The sequence below is a fragment of the Podarcis gaigeae genome (assembly GCF_964106915.1).
Source record: "Podarcis gaigeae genome assembly, chromosome: 12".
In the NCBI taxonomy this organism is placed as follows: Eukaryota; Metazoa; Chordata; class Lepidosauria; order Squamata; family Lacertidae; genus Podarcis; species Podarcis gaigeae.
The window spans coordinates 47,486,432-47,502,823 of NC_139688.1; the positions used below are offsets into that span (position 1 = coordinate 47,486,432).

General features: G+C 42.1%; 1 protein-coding gene and 1 pseudogene across 4 annotated transcripts in view; both read left to right on the forward strand.

Moving 5' to 3' along the window:
- Nucleotides 1–16,392, forward strand: part of TMEM108 (transmembrane protein 108) — a 176,535-nt gene that overhangs the window by 49,567 nt on the left and 110,576 nt on the right. The window lies entirely within an intron of this gene.
- Nucleotides 1,447–6,250, forward strand: LOC310828594 (zinc finger protein ubi-d4 pseudogene; annotated as a pseudogene). The gene is made up of 2 exons: nucleotides 1,447–2,494; nucleotides 6,110–6,250. The product of its transcript is annotated as a zinc finger protein ubi-d4 pseudogene (transcript).

Sequence of the window (16,392 nt, forward strand, 5' to 3'; positions counted from 1 at the left end):
TTCACGTGGTCCGCGGCCTGTCTGTGGATTTGTGGTTGAAGATAGCACATCCATTGCAATGAGTATTCATACTGATTATTATTAACTTCTTCTTTTTTTGCTTGTTTTTAAAGTTGTATGTTACTGTATTGTAATTTGAATTCTCTGGAATTACAATTGTAGCTAGCGGGGGGATGGGATTAAACAGTCCACCAAGACTCCATATTGTTCTATACTGACCTATTATTGAACACTTGAGAAACTGATATAGACTAGAAATAGAGTGGCCCACCCAGGCCTAAATTCCATACATACAGAACTGTATTGGCTGGTCTTGATTTTGAGCCAGCCTGGTCTCAAGGGCTCAGGGCGAAGAGCAACCACAAAATAGGAGACATTTCCCCATTCCCAAAAGGTTTACAAGCATATGCTCAGATTGCGACAGTCTAATTTAGTGCAATTAGAATTAACACCTGGGCTTGGTTTTCATTTTAGAAAAGATTCTTTTGATGACCCCTCCCTTTGACCTATGGCTGAGGCTCCAGTTATTTATGAATCTTGCTTAGATTTATGTGTTCCCCTGCTGTTTCCTTTGCTCCCAAGAAACATCAAGGAAGACAGATTGTCTGTTCCATCAGAGCTTAGCTCTGGGGCTGCTAAGCTGCTAATAAAATCCTTAGTGTAAACTAAAGCTGCTTCATTGCTGCTGTATTTTTCACTTGACTGCCACATGTGGTTCCAAGGGACCAGTCCATCAAGTACCAAGAGGGGATGGACACACACACACACACACACACACACACACACACACAGAGAGAGAGAGAGAGAGAGAGAGAGAGAGAGATTGCCTTTCTCCAGGCACCTTCCTTTGTGTTCTATGTGAATTGCAATGGAAAACAAAATAGGCAAAATCCTTGTTCAGTGATAGCTGAGCTCTCTCTCAATCTTTTTGGTTTTTATTATTGTTTGCTTTGTATGGCAGCTTAGGAAAGACCCTCTGGAATATTGCAGTGTGACAGCTTCAATAAAACTTCTCCCTTAATGGCTTCTGAATTCTGAGACAAGCCCTGCTATATCTGCCAATGACAGAAGGAACACTTACTTCGCATAATCAATTAATCATGGTTTTGCAAGCTGTACGTGAATTTTCTTGTTGGTTCAAAGCATGGCAACTGATGGAGACAGATTAAAATTAGGAAGAAACAGGAATTAGTGGTTCTGTCCATTCATTAGAGGGAGGCTGGGGAACAATCAGTAAAGGCTAGAATCAGATTCAGGAGACTGTGTCTCACAGTCACCAGTCCAGAAAGAGCTACCACAGTCACCACTTTGAAAGCTTAATTACCTACAAAGGCAGTAATATTCATTCATTAATTTGTCCTTGCACTCATTATTTAATAGTTACTTAACATTTATACCTCACTTTTCACCACTTAGGCCTTCAAGGCAGCATACAAATATGCCTGAATAAAGTCCTTTGCAGTGTCAGCAAAGGCAAGCTTCCCAATGTAGATCTTCCCTAAAGGAACAGAGTACCTTGCCCTATGCCTGAAGTCTACCCAGCATCTGGTTGTCTTGCCCTTGGGAGCAGGGCAAAGAAAAGGCGAGGGGAAAATGGCAGCGGTGGTACAGAATGTGGTGAAGCTCCTTGGAGAACAATATTATAAGGACACGATGGAGCAGTGCCACAACTACAGTGCCCGACTGTGCGCTGGGAGAAGTATTTGATCGCCATTTCTGGACTCGCAGACTGGAGTGGCACAGAGTAACTGCTATATCTGGTTGGAGAAGCGGCACAGGGGGCCAGGTTTGGCATCTGGCCATCTCTATTCCTATCCAGCTTGGCGCGGGTGGAAAAAATGTCGCGCTCACCCTCCTGAGGATCCAAGGCTTCTCTTCCATTCCATTAAACCAGACACTGAGCAGACCCTAAAGAAAGAGGGTGTGCTCTTTCAGGATGGCAGCAGCCTGGAGGCCCTTTTGAGGACGGACTCTCTTGAAGAGTGCAGTCTGCCCGACCCTCATACTGACGAAGACAGCCTTGGCGAGATTCCTGTTGCCAGTAGCCACACAAGGAAAATGAACCTGGAACCTGATGATTTATTAGATGATGAGGACTATGAAGAAGACATGCCAAAATGCCGAGGCAAAGGCAATGCCAAGGGCAAAGGAGTTGGGAGTGCCCAGAAAAAGCTGGATGTTGCCATTTTGGGAGACAACCGTATGCCTCAATCTATGGGAAGTGTTACAAGAACCGTCCTGGGCTGAGTTACCACTATGTGCACTCCCACCTACTGAGGAAGAGGGGGAAGACAAGTAAGACTTGCAGCCCCCCACACCTGTATCACAGAAGTCTGAAGCGCAGAAATCCAAGAAAGGTCTGGATGGTTTGGCCTTGCCCAACAATTACTGCGACTTTTGCCTTGGAGACTCCCAAGATCAAGAAGAGAATGGGGCAACCTGGTTTCATATTCTGACTGTGGATGATCAGGGCACCCTTCATGAGTGGCTCCCTGTCTGTCGAATGCTCTCTCCAGGGAAGTTCACCTGCTGCCTTCATTATACACCTTTAGGCACCTGGTAGCATATGAGTAGCCAATACGTTCCTTTTTAACAGTTACCTAGTGAGCTTTGTGGCTGTGTAGGGATTTTAACGTGGAACACCCCCGCCCCATCCTTGTCCAACTCCATAACTTTTACTGTGGCTCTCAGACAGTACAGTCCTCATGAACAGAAGCAGCAGCATTTGTGTTGTTGATTTCTTACAGTATGTGATATATGCTGGTTGTCTTCTGGGACCGTTAAGACCCCATTTGGGATTAGTTAACTTTAACTGAATATTAATATGCGGAGGTGGCAGACCTTACTATATGTATGCGGGTGTAAGTCCTAATTAACTCAGTGGGACACGCTTCTCTGTAAAAAGGGATAGGAATATGCTGACAGTCATTGAATTCCTTTTATTTCCTGTTCTGTGTATCATTGTTTAGTTGGATATGCAAAAGCAGTTCTCTATAATGATGCTCTAAGGTCTGAATAATAATAATAATAAAACTGTGCCCTTCTCAGTTTTTTCCGGTGAGACTATCATGCTCCCTCCTGTAACTGCTTCGAGCTGCATCCTAATTTTTAGTAAAGGGAGCCATTGAGGGAATGTTTGTATTTCTTCAGTGATCCATCTGTCATTTCCAGTCACTGGCTTGGAAAAGAAATCCTTTTAGACTGTTCTGCTGCATTTTCGCCAACACCAGCTTCTAGCAACCTAGCAATCAAACCAGTTCAGATGTGACATGATGACACTATATATGCTCTCCAATTGTGCTACCTCACTGTGCATCTCAGCTGCTGGCATACATGGAATTTGTCCTTTATACTGCTGTTGTGTGTATCCTCTGCCATCCCATTCCTGATAAAATGTGCTTTTCTTTTCTTCTTTTTGCAATGCCTGCTCCTGCAGACTGTAACTCCGTGGTAGAGCATCTATTTTGCAGGCAAAAGATCCCATGTTCAATCCCCAGAACCTCCAGATAGGTCTGGGTCAAAGACTCCTGCCTGAAACCCTGGAGAGCCACTGCCAGTCTGTGTAGACAATGCTGAAAGAGATTGCCTGATTATCTTACTCAGTATGTGGCAGCATCCTGTTTTCACACGTGTGCGCGCGCACACACACACCACTCATAAAATATCAAGGTGGTGTAAAACAGTTTCTACAAATGCAATAAAACAGAAGATACATAAAACTATACAAAATGATTATAAAAATGATTGGCTCATGTTGGGGAGGGGAAAAAAGCAGAATAGGCCTGTCAGTATAAAAGAAAAAAGTCTTCTAGAGCAGTGTTTCCCAACCTTTGGTCTCTAGCTGTTTTTGGACTACACTTCCCATCATCCCTGACCACTGGTCTTGCTCGCTAAGTATGATGGGAGTTGTAGTCCAAAAACAGCTGGAGACCCAAGGTTGGGAAACACTGTTCTAGAGATGTCAGTAGCAAGGATGCCTTCTGAATCTCTGCTGTAAAAGTGTTCCACAGCATGGGGCTGGTGACACAAAATGTCCCACTTCTAGCTGAAGCCAGTCAGGCTTGTGAAACATAGGGAACAACCAATGATGCTCCTCCAGATGATCTCTATGATCAGACTGGGATGTAAGGGGTAGTAATACAAGAACCTTAACGTGGCCTGGTAGCATGTGGGTAGGCAATACAGACATTTTAGCAGAGCTGTCCTGTTCTGACAACCACCTGCCTCATCAGCAGTCTATTCTGGTCCAGCTGTTTCACATCCACACCTGATTAGATCTTATGGGGAAGCAAAGCTGCATGTCAAGTGTGTACTGATGATACTGTGCTCTGGAACTCCTCATGATTGCTCCCAGTGGCTTCATGCAGATGTTAAATAGTAATGGGGACAAAATAGTGCCCTGTATTTCCATGCACTCTGGCACTTGTCACGGTCCTCCATGCACCAGTAGCTTTTGAGTCATGCTGGCCACATGAGCCAGAAAGTTGTAGGTGGACAAACACCGGCTCCCTCAGCCTGAAGTGGGATGAGCGCCGCACCCCATAGTTGCCTTTGACTGGACTTAACCATCCAGGGGTCCTTTACTCAGCCATGCAGGTAAGAGTTATGCCACCATAATATGGTGTATCCAATACCTATCCCACACATTTGATCTAGGAGTATATAGTCAATAGCATCAAAAGCCATTGAGATGGTCCCTCTCTTAATAAAGGTCATCTCTCAGGGTAACCAAGGCTGATTCAGTCCCCAAACCAGGCCTGAACCAAGACTGAAGTGGGTCTTATGTTCTGTGTCAAACTGGTGCTATTGGATATAGCTGTACTAATCTGAAAAAGCATGGGCTTTTCACTGCTGACATCCAGGATGGAAAAAAATGGTTTAGGCTCTAATTTGATCCTCAGCAAAGACATTCTGGTAATGATCAGCTAAAATATGTTCCGGGCTTCACAGACCCTTTGATTAATGGGCATGCTGTCAAAAATAACCCCCATTTTCTACCTTAATGCTGAAAAGTGAAGCAAGTAAAAGGGATGAAACCCTGCCATGAAATGTTTTTAAAACAGAATTTTCCACGCAAAACATGTATTACTTCTTTTTTAGAGCATGCCTTGAGCAAAGAATGGCCTAGTTTTGCTTTTGTGTTTTTTTAAATCCTTCTGATTTTCCTGCTGCAGCTCTGTACAACAAATGATGCTGTCATGTACCAGGGCAATTTTGGGCAACTGTAACTGCTTTTTAAAAAATGAGAAGATTGTTTTGTTTTCTTTGTAGAAATATGCTTGATCCCCGTTAGATCTTTTAGCCAATCAATACAGAGTTTAATCGTTTTAGTCTTGTCACAAGTTACTTCATTTTTAATTAACAGGGGCCAGTGTGATATGGACTAAGACTGGGGAGACCCATGCCCAACTCCTCACTCATCCACAAATCTCCCTGGGTAACCCTGGGGAAGTCACTGTCTTAGTCTAACCCACCTCACATGGTTGTTTTGAGAGAAAAAAATGCGAGTGGGGGAGAGAACCATGTGTGTAGTGTTGAGCTCATTGGACAGAAGGTGAGAGAAATGAAAAATCTAATATATTTTGGGTAGAGGTAGCCTGTACAGGTCAGCCAGCCAGAAGAATTACATGGGTCCATGGGAGTGACGGCATATCAAGGGACAGAATTGCCTGGACTACAGGACACCAGTTTTCCTATTCCTGGCTTTCATCAATTAATTTTGTTTTCCAAGGTCCAATACAATCGCCATGGAGTATTTCTTCTTGCTGACGGACCTGCATAGGCTACCTCTACTCAAAATACATTACAATGGTTGTTGGAAAGACAGCCTTTGCAGGCTTGAAATTCTGGCTTAAAAGGCAAGGATATCTGGGGAATCCTTTTATATCTACAGGATGAGATGCAACATAGCACAAGCAGGAGTTCACTCATGCAGTGGGGTTACTCCTCCCTCCCCTCTTCTCTACAGAAGCCTGCACCCCAAAGATTTTTTGCAGAGAGTTGTGGGACTCTTTGGAGCACATTTGGGGGAGTGCAGAGGGGGACTGGAGGAAAGAATAAGATAAACTGAAAATCCTGTAACACGTGTGGATTTCCATTGCACAAACAGGTGGAGTTAACCAGATGTCACCCTCTGTCTCTAAATGTAAAGAAAGCCTCTAAGAATGGACTGTGGGTGCACATGCAAATTAATGACATGATGACTGCAACCAATGTGAATGAGCCATTGTGGATATCAAACCTTAGCTAGAACTTTCACCTCAAGTTTAACTCTTTCCCATGGAGTCAGTTCACACATTCAGCTCCCAGGGATCACATGTAGGGAACTAGCCCTATGCTGCTATTGTATTTTGTTGCAAATGAAAAGACGTTTAGTTGGAGTTCTAGTAATTCCACTTAGCACTATGAGGTAATGCAACTTAGAAATGGCACAGTTATAAACAGATGATGGGTTTCATTCAGATTTTCTATCTCTTAAAGCGTTTAATTCTGTCTCAGCCTAATACTAAGCAACATCTTGTCTGCTTGCTTGGAAATTTAGTGATGGCTCTTATTTCCCCTGACAAGTCAGAGAGCTAGCTTGGTGGCTATTGGCTGGCTTTTCTGTTTGCTGGTAGGATTTGTACTGCAGCCTTACCTCCTGAATTAATGGCAGACTGTTCTATTATGATGCCCTGAATAACCATGGTGCCACTTGTCAAGGAGATAACGTTTGATGCTCAGGAGTGCAGACTTAGAAGGGAGGAAGATGAACAGCATCATTGTTAATTCTTTAATACGTGAAACTACTTAGCCAGCCACAGTTAGATCAAAGCCGCCCTTGAAAAGATTGTGGTTTCAGGATAGAGGATCCTGGAAGTGGTTTGGATGGCTACATTATAGCTGGTAGCCCCGGGATGAAAAAAAATAGAGTGTGAAATTGTCTCTAGGTTCAAATAGCCTTTGTTTTCAGTTCGGAACGAATTTCCTTGTGTATTTGTGTAACTATCTTTTATACGTACTTTGAGACATCGAAAAAAAGCTGAAGCTTGTTTGTCTGCAATGACTAATTGTCCTATCAGCAAACTTATTGAGAGATTCGGTAGCAATCACTAATTTGTTTACAGGGCAATCCTAGAAGTAACTGGATTCAATGAGACTTACTTTCAGGTAAGTGTATGTAGACCTGCTGCTACATATACTTACAAACTGTGTATAAGCCACCGCAGTGCCAAGACTAGGCCTCCAGGATGGTTTATAATGTAAGTGAAATAATCAATAAAGGATAATACAAATAGTAGTATCAGCTGCATATCAGTTCACCAAAAGTTTGGATAAATAGGAAAGTTTTAAATTGGCATCTAAAAGATAACAGTGTAGAAGACTGACAAATCCATATTTGTGCTTCTATACAAGTGTTATATGTATAAGGGTTGTACAAACAAGGCAAAATGTGGCAGTATTAAAATGCACCTGTTCAGAAGAATATTCTATTCTCACAATAGTCAGCATTCTGTGCCCACTGAGCATGTTCAGTCCTCATTTGGATGTTTTGGGGATTCCCTCCAATTAGTTGTGGTTTTTTTTTAAATGAAAGGCTTTTATTTTTTGTACATTTACGAACTTTGGGTTCCCCCAGAACATGCTGACATCTTCCTCTTGTGCATGGATTGTGCTGTTTTGACTAAATAAGGATCAGCCTTTGACTAGATCACTGTTATGGATATGATATTTGCAATGTATTGGGAAAACAGAGGCAGCCTGTTCCATTGAGTCTCTCTTGTGCTGCATCTGAATAAGATGGATTCACACAGCATGCTCACTCACTGTAAGGCCATTTTTCTGTGGCAAAGAGCCATTTGAAACCTGGCTTTTAGATGGGTTTGTCAGGTCCTATTTTACTGATAGTTACTGCAATCCTGGCTTGATGTAGTATGAATTGTCTGGGGAAGGAAATGCTATAAAGGAATATTGCACCAGTACAATTGCTAGTTTAATATTCTCTTCCTTTATAGATTTGCCTTTGCATGCATATTTGTGTGCCTGTATTTCACATTGTTTTAATGATTTACTTAAACAGCAGTTTTATATTATTGTTGTTTGAATAGAGCAATCTCAGCACCTAAATATTCTTTATAAACATGTGTGACTCACAGCTGTCAGATTAAAGGATTTTGAGGTCTGGGTTTCAAATGTTTACTGCTTTCTGAAATTAGACTGCATGGTTAAGCAAAGTATATTCCCTCTTATATAGCCAGCTATTGTTCCACTGAAAAGTCAAGCCTTTTACAAGGGACTGGGATTTAGTAAAGTGCTGTGGCGGTCAAGTGATAAAAGGTATGTCACATAGAATGTATGGGTAGCACATGGTAGTATCATTCATTCCTCAGCTTATGCTGTAAAAAAACACATTGGTGGAGAAGACCAAATGCTTTTTTTTCTGTTTAGAGAATTCCCCAGCGGCACATTTTACCTGAGTTTTGAGATGGCTCATTAATAACTTTTAGTAAATGAGAAGAGGCAGTTAAGAAAAGATGCCAAGATACCGAATAGCTTTATTCGTTTGGAACTTTGTACACACCAAATGTTAAATGGCTAATATAGAATAATGTTGCTTTCCCATTACTTCGATCAGCTTCTATTGGCATCTGGTAGTAAAAGAACAGGGACTGGGAACCCGTGACCCTCCAAATGTTGTTGCACTTTGATTATCATCATTCCTGACCTTTGTCATGCGGGCTGGCATAGGTTCTCCTCCTCCGATTAACTTTTTTTCTCAGTAGTGGCAGCCCAGTTCTGAAGAATGTGTTGTACACTTTCAAGAGACAGATGAGAACAGTGTTGTTGTGCAGTGTTTGTCCTTCCAAAGTAGCTGTGGTTTTTAATAGTTTTTTTAAAATTCCTTTTATTCATTAAATGCCTTTGTGACCCACCTTTCTTCCTAAGCATGAGTACAGTGACCATAGGTCTACTTTACAGAAGTGACCCCTCTCATTGAAGGGATCCTCTGTTTGAATGACTGTTTGGTCCAAGACCAATTAAAACAAAACAAAACTGGAAGAAGCAGGGTCAGCCCAGGATGTTCTGCTGCCTGATGCAGAAGACAAGATGGTGATCCCATTCCCCAGAAAAAGTCAATGTGGGCAATGAAATAGCGTCCTCCACAGAAACTGAGGGAAGCAGGGTAGTTTGGAGAACTGGGTACAAGACAGGCTGCATGGTCCACAAATCTCAGTCCTCAAATAGAGGGGGATGCTAACCCCTTCCCAACACTTGCTGCCTGAGGTGGTTGCCTCACTTTGCCTAATGATAAGAAGGGAGAGAAGGGGTCTGGAAGTTGCCCATCAACAGGCTGAGCTGGTATACAGATCACTTGTTTACAGCCTTCGCAGCTATGCACTGTATTTCTGTTTAAATTATAACAGTTATTTCTAAATTAGAATATGCTTCCACCCCCTTAAATCTGTGTCTTCTTTTTTGGTACTGTGTAAGTCTCCACCTCCAATATACTCAGGGAAAGGATACAATTTAAGATACAACAAAGACCTCCAGTTTTTGTTCTTCTCCCACTCTTCACTCAAAAATTACAAGCCCTACTACTTATGTCTGGAATGCATTATATGTGTTGGGTTGTACAGAAAAGTAGCTCTGTTGCTAAGGAATCACAGCAGCCACAATACAGCAATGTGTTACAGCATGAAAAGGGCTGGTTTCTATGGATTCTGGCAAACAGCATGTAGTGGGAATTCCCTTTGGATACACATTACATTAATCTTTCCATCTCACATCAGAATTGTAGTAAATTAATTTATGTTCCAATATCGCGGCTTGGCTGTGGAGCACTCTGAATGAACAGTTGTAAACACAAATGAAACAAATGGGTCTCCTGTGAGCTTTAGTTGCCATTTTTTCCTGTTGTCTCAGCAAAGCAATTGTGGAACACTCAAATTATTTTCAAATTTCCTTACAAATGTGCTGTTCGGGATTCTAGACATTTGGCCTCCTTCTTTCCTCACACAGCTGCACCAAAGAAAGAGGCACATGTTTTTCACTGTATGCCTCTAAGTGCCAAGCGTATGGCTGGCATTTGTTAACACAGGAATAAAAGCAGACCTAATGTAGTCTGTGGCAATACTAACCAAGACAGGGAGTGTGCAGCATGGGTTATAAGAGCACCTTTTGTACTTGTTCTCTTTGTTTGTGGCTCTTAGCATTTGTGTTACAGGCTGGTGCTCCACAGTAGTCTCTGTGATGTGGAGGTTGTACTCACAGTAGACTTGCAGAATTGGAAGCAAGACAGCAGCTGCAGCTGACAGAGGTGGCGGGCATTTTAATTTCCCACAATGTGCTAATATAGCTTCGCTCCACGACATTATGGGAAATATAAATGGTAGCTCCCCAGAACTAGCCTGGATGCTAATGACAGGGTTTGGGTAACACCAGTCCTAAGTATGGTATTTGCTGTTACCAGCATTCCAACAGCTCCTCCTCCCAGTCTGCTCCCTCTGACTACTCATCATTGTCTCACCACCAGTCCCCTGGCTCTCAGCCTTCTTCCCCTGGGGGCTGCCTTGGGGGTTCCCCTAAGGGTTGCCTCCTCTGCGTCCAGCTAGTCCATGACATAGCCTCAGGGTGAGTTATCATTATTGTTGTCACGATTGGTGTTTGGCGAAGTAGATAAATCCTCTGTTTACTTGATCAAGGACATTTCTGCCCACATAATGAAACGAGAACTAACATGGAGGTAAGCCCCACTGTTTTCAGTGGACCCTACCAGTCCAAACCTATATGTGTTTACAGTGGTACCTTTGGTTACATACTTAATTCGTTCCGGTGGTCCATTCTTAACCTGAAACTGTTCTTAACCTGAAGCACCACTTTAGCTAATGGGGCCTCCCGCTGCTGCCACGCCGTTGGGACACAATTTCTGTTCTCATCCTGAAGCAAAGTTCTTAACCCAAGGTACTGTTTCTGGGTTAGCGGAGTCTGTAACCTGAAGTGTATGTAACCTGAAGCGTATGTAACCCGAGGTACCACTGTATTCAGAAGTAAGTAACACTGAGTTTACTTTTAGATAACTAGATATAGGGTTGTAGCCCTATTCCCAGGAACATATACTTCCAATTGTAGCTTAAAATTATTTAATTTCTAGTGGGAAAAAATGTGTCTTTTGGCCTTGTTCAGTTCACATAAGGGACAGTAAACATCACATGCTGTCTCAGAGAGGGGAGGGTGGGAAGAAAGACATTTTAAGAAGAAAGGAGACCATTCCTCGCCCACCCCTGGGGCCTGGAATAAATCTGAAATCCTCCTGAAGGTTGAAAATCTACTTGTGCTCTAGACCAGTGTTTCCCAACCTTGTGCCTCCAGATGTTTTTGGCCTACAACTCCCATCATCCCTAGCTAGCAAGACCAGTGGTCAGGGATGATGGGAGTTGTAGGCCAAAAACATCTGGAGGCACAAGGTTGGGAAACACTGCTCTAGACACATGAATTGATACAGAAACAGCTGGGCACAGCTTAGTGAGCAGTTGTCAATAGCATGAAATTTATTATTATAATTGGCTGTAGATGACATTGCTGGAAGGGTCACCTGTAAAAGCAAGGAGTGAATTAACCAGGAGCTTTTTAAAAAATCCAGGTCTATGAGGTCAGAGTTTAAGTAATGCTGAGAGAGTCTTATATTAGCAAGCTTTGGGTTCTAAACAACCAAGCAAGACTAGATTGGGGCAATGCAGTTCTGAAGCTATACAGACCAAGGGGATGGCCACTTACGCAAAAAGAGAATGATGGAGACAATTTGAAGAGGCGTCTAAAGATGGATGTGAGATGCTGCTGCTGAAGAAGACTGATTTAATCCAAACAGATTTCACAAAGAAAATAGTTTAATTCTACTTTCAGTCATTTTAAAAGTAATACTACATTCATGAATTTTATGTGAGCATGGATTTGTAGAGGTCACATTTTGAAGTTTTTGTTTAACAGAACTTCATCCACTGAAGATATGTGGATGGTATGCAGAACTTTCTAAGTAAAACATGACCATTAGAAGTGATGCTAAAGGATGATCTGAAATTAGAGTAGTGTAGGACAACTAGGGCCATGTAATTGGTTTGACTCCATCACATTTATGGAAGACTATAAACTTCTGATTTTATTAGGAATTCAGTTCAGTTCACATTTAAAGGTGAACGTATATAGTTTGCACTTTATGAAACAATATGCAAACTGAAACACAACCATCCTTTGAAATTCACACTTATCTGAATTTTGCAGTGCAGTTCCCCTGCCGGGTAATGTGCATGAAAATGTGTATACTAGGGTAAGGTGTGCACAGAAATGCATATGTAAGTGAAAGTAGCATACGAAAATTAATTACATTACTAGAAAGTGTCAGAAATTTGTAGATTCACCCCTCCCTAGCTTTGGTTTAACTTTTTGCTTTTTCACAATAGTTCTCCTGGGATATCTGAGGAGGGTTTTTCTGTGCATACAACTTGCTGAAAGCAGGTCACATGATCCTAGGATAATTTCTTGATCATTTTTGATAATGTTTTTGTACGATCCTTTCTGATAAATGGTAGGCATCTACTTGGGGTTATTCCTGTTGTTGCCATGGAGACTTCTGTACACAGCTGCAATTTGGAAGGGGGATCCTGTTGTTCAGTTATTTTTGTTGCACTGGAGATGCTGCAGCAGGAACATATTCCTCCTCCCAGCTGTTCATTAATTTCATCCATGTGCATACCTTCAATTTTCTCAGTCCATTACATGTGTGCCATCTAGAAAGACCTCATGCCAAATAAATCAGTTAATCTCTGAACTGCCACCACCCCACTGTGCTCTTGCATTATATGCTAATTTTAAAAACATGGTTTTTAAAACTAGCTGTATGTGTTCCTAGAGTTGAACTGCAGAATGAATATACATCTTTAATTCTGTAATGACAGACTAATCTCAAAAATACAGAAGTGTGTCTTTGATGTAGGAAGAAATCAAAGAAGAATTTTGGCTACCACAGGAAGGAAGTTGATATATACATATCACAGGATAAGGCAACTTTATCTGGCTAACCATGTCAAGACCACTATCAGACTGGAGACGGGGTGGACTGTGGTAATATGGTGTCCTGAGGACAAAATTTGGCACCCCCACCAACTTTTAATAGGTACCCATATAAATATAGGTTTATGGAAGAAGAAGAAGAAGAAGAAGAAGAAGAAGAAGAAGAAGAAGAAGAAGAAGAAGAATTTGTACCCCTTGGCTGAGCGCCCTTTGCCGGGGGACCGCCCTCACTACCTTAAATCCAACGCTGGTCTGGAGTCATCCACAAATGTACAGGATAAATAGATAGGAAGGTCACATATTTCCTAGCACAATAGCAACATACTTTTGCAGCTCTTCAAGCCTGCTTCCTTCTAATTAGTTCCAAATGCTCAAGTTCTTTATCTTTCACTGGTGACATTCAAAACTCTCTCTCCCTCTCTCCCTACACACATGTAAAAAGAGAGCAAATGTTGGTCTTAGCATCAGGCTGGCACCAGTAGGTGTGAGCTGACCTTGATGGCTCATTTGAATTGCTTATTAATGAGCAATGCACCAGTAAGAAAAATATCAGAGCACTATGGTCAGACTAATGTTTATTTCTCGTATGCCTGTTGATACCTAACAATAAAGCAACAATTAAACATTACCTTAGCCAGTGTTTGAAACTCCCATTGTTCTAGGCACATTTTGCAACAGGTGATTTCATTAGCGTGAGCAGTTTCTGAGCTCTGTGCTACGCCTAAGATTTCAGATTAAAACTGCAGAGTGGAAGGAAAGGAGGACCTTTTTCTGCTTCCCTACTTCCAGTTACTCTCTGAAGACTGGAGAAGAGATCCTCTTAAGAATATTAGGGGGAGTGGGTAGGGGAAGGACTAGACCATATGAAAAATGAACACAATATTTTAGCTGCAGTTCATTCATTTTCAGCTTTGTATTCTTGTTATTAAAAAAAATCATGCCTAGACATTCTGTTGTGCCCATAACCTAGGTTAAAGGTGCCATTTAGCTCCTAGCTTTCATATATCGGTTTGTAATACTGACATTAGCTACTAAGCAAGGTTTTGTAGTAAAATCCAGCCAACTGGCATGAAGCAGTGGGGAGAACTGAGATGCATCCTGACATCATGTCTGGCACCATTGCTGTTGCCTTTGTTTTTGCAGGACAGCTACTGCAAGGAATAATTTCTCTAATGGACATATTCTCTGCCAGGGGCTTGAGTCCATGCTATGTATGTCACCCATTTTAATTAAGAGACTGGAATTAAATCTTCTCAGTAATTAACCTTCCTTTACAGTTGCACCACTTTTTACTTTCCCTTTGATGTGAGAAAGGAATAATAGCTCGATATGCAGAAAAATCAATACCCTTTCCTTTACATATATTTCTTCTCCCTGCCCCACCCCAGCTCCAGCAGTTCACATCTGATAAAGGTGATGTGCTTCTGCCAAGAAAGCAAACTCTCTAGGTTCCTTTCCACATAAGAAGCCAGATGGGTGAATTGGTTCCTGAGCTATGGGGGAGCTTGTTGTTGTTTAGTCGTTTAGTTGTGTCTGACTCTTCGTGACCCCATGGACCAGAGCACACCAGGCACTCCTGTCTTCCACTGCCTCCCGCAATTTAGTCAAACTCATGCTGGTAGCTTCAAGAACACTATCCAACCATCTCGTCCTCTGTCGTCCCCTTCTCCTTGTGCCCTCCATCTTTCCCAACATCAGGGTCTTTTCCAGGGAGTCTTCTCTTCTCATGAGATGGCCAAAGTATTGGAGCCTCAGCTTCACGATCTGTCCTTCCAGTGAGCACTCAGGGCTGATTTCCTTAAGAATGGAGAGGTTTGATCTTCTTGCAGTCCATGGGACTCTCAAGAGTCTCCTCCAGCACCATAATTCAAAAGCATAAATTCTTCAAATTTTAAGATGCTGTCTTTAAGATGGGGGAGTTAGTGATGAGCAAACTCTGCTTCACTGCTCTGTTTAGAATCTCAAATAAATAATTTTTGTTGCCATGCAAGTTGATTGATGTCATCAGGAGTATGAGGGGTCCAGAGATCTCTCTGATACCAACCATACTGTGAGCCCTTCTTTGTCACCCCGTTCCCTTCCCCTACTTTCCCCACTTACCTGGCAGCACCAACTCCTGCCAGGGGCTGTGCTCCATCCAAAGCCCAGCAGCAGCTTTCTGGGTGGGGCACTATACCAGCTTCCTGGCAGATGGGTTGCTGCTGCTTACTGGGAGGGAGAGAGGGTGGTGGAGGCAGTAGGGAGGTCAGCACCGTGTAGATGCCTCCCCATCTCCTCCTCCTCCTTGGCTTCTAGCGCTTTCTTTCTTGGCAATGACCACACAAGGGCTATAGCACACCAAGTACATCTGATTCAACCTTTCACTCACAAACAGAGCGCCATGTTAGATACAAGGAAGCTGACTTATACCACTGGTCCATCTAGCTCTGTATGGGCTACACTAACTTCATTTATTTAGTAGCAACCAGGGCCTTGCAGAACCAGGCAGAGGCCTGGGCCAGGTAGATAATGTGCCCCCCCTTTTTTTACCCTGGGGATAACTGAAGTCTTATAAATAAGTAAGTATATAAATAATTTTCACTAAAGTTATGCTGACAAATAATTTTATTTCAAGGCTACGGAACTGATCTGTAAAAATATATAACGTTTTTTTTTATAATGTATTATAATTTTAAATACATTTTACAATAAATACTTTATTCATTTTAAAATGTATTATACAATTTTTAATAGTTCAATAATGTATTTAAAAATCTATTTTTAAGTAGACAAATTTGACTATTATAATTAAATTATAACTTCTCTGTCTTCTTATTCTACTCTTAAAAAAGACGTATGCTTGTGAGAAAGCCACTATTGCTCATAAGCCACTATTTCTTTAAAAAACATGGTTTACACCAAATATTATCCTCATTGAGCTATATGTACTCCTTGGGTGTAGGTAATATTCCTGGCCTAGTCAACAAAATTTTAAACAAATGGCCACATCTTCATCAATTTTTCGTCATTTTCAAAAAAAAATTAGCGATAAGAAAGCCAACACATTTATCTTTAAGGTACGTGTGGTTTTAATTTTTGGCAAACAAGATTTCAAACAAAAACTAACCAACTTTTAGCAGCATGAGAAACATGGTCCACCATCACGTTCGTTGCACGCTGGCTGCTGGAGCCTTGGTCGCCTCCACCCACCCAGCGCCCGTTCCGCGTTCCTCTGCGGAGCCAATTGCAGGCCCTGCCCCGGACACCAGGGAAGCTTTTCCTTTGCGCTGCCATCCATGGTTGCAGGGAATCTGCCACCGCTGCATTTGCGCCTCCATGTTCAGCCCAGTGAATCCCCTGCGATTGTGA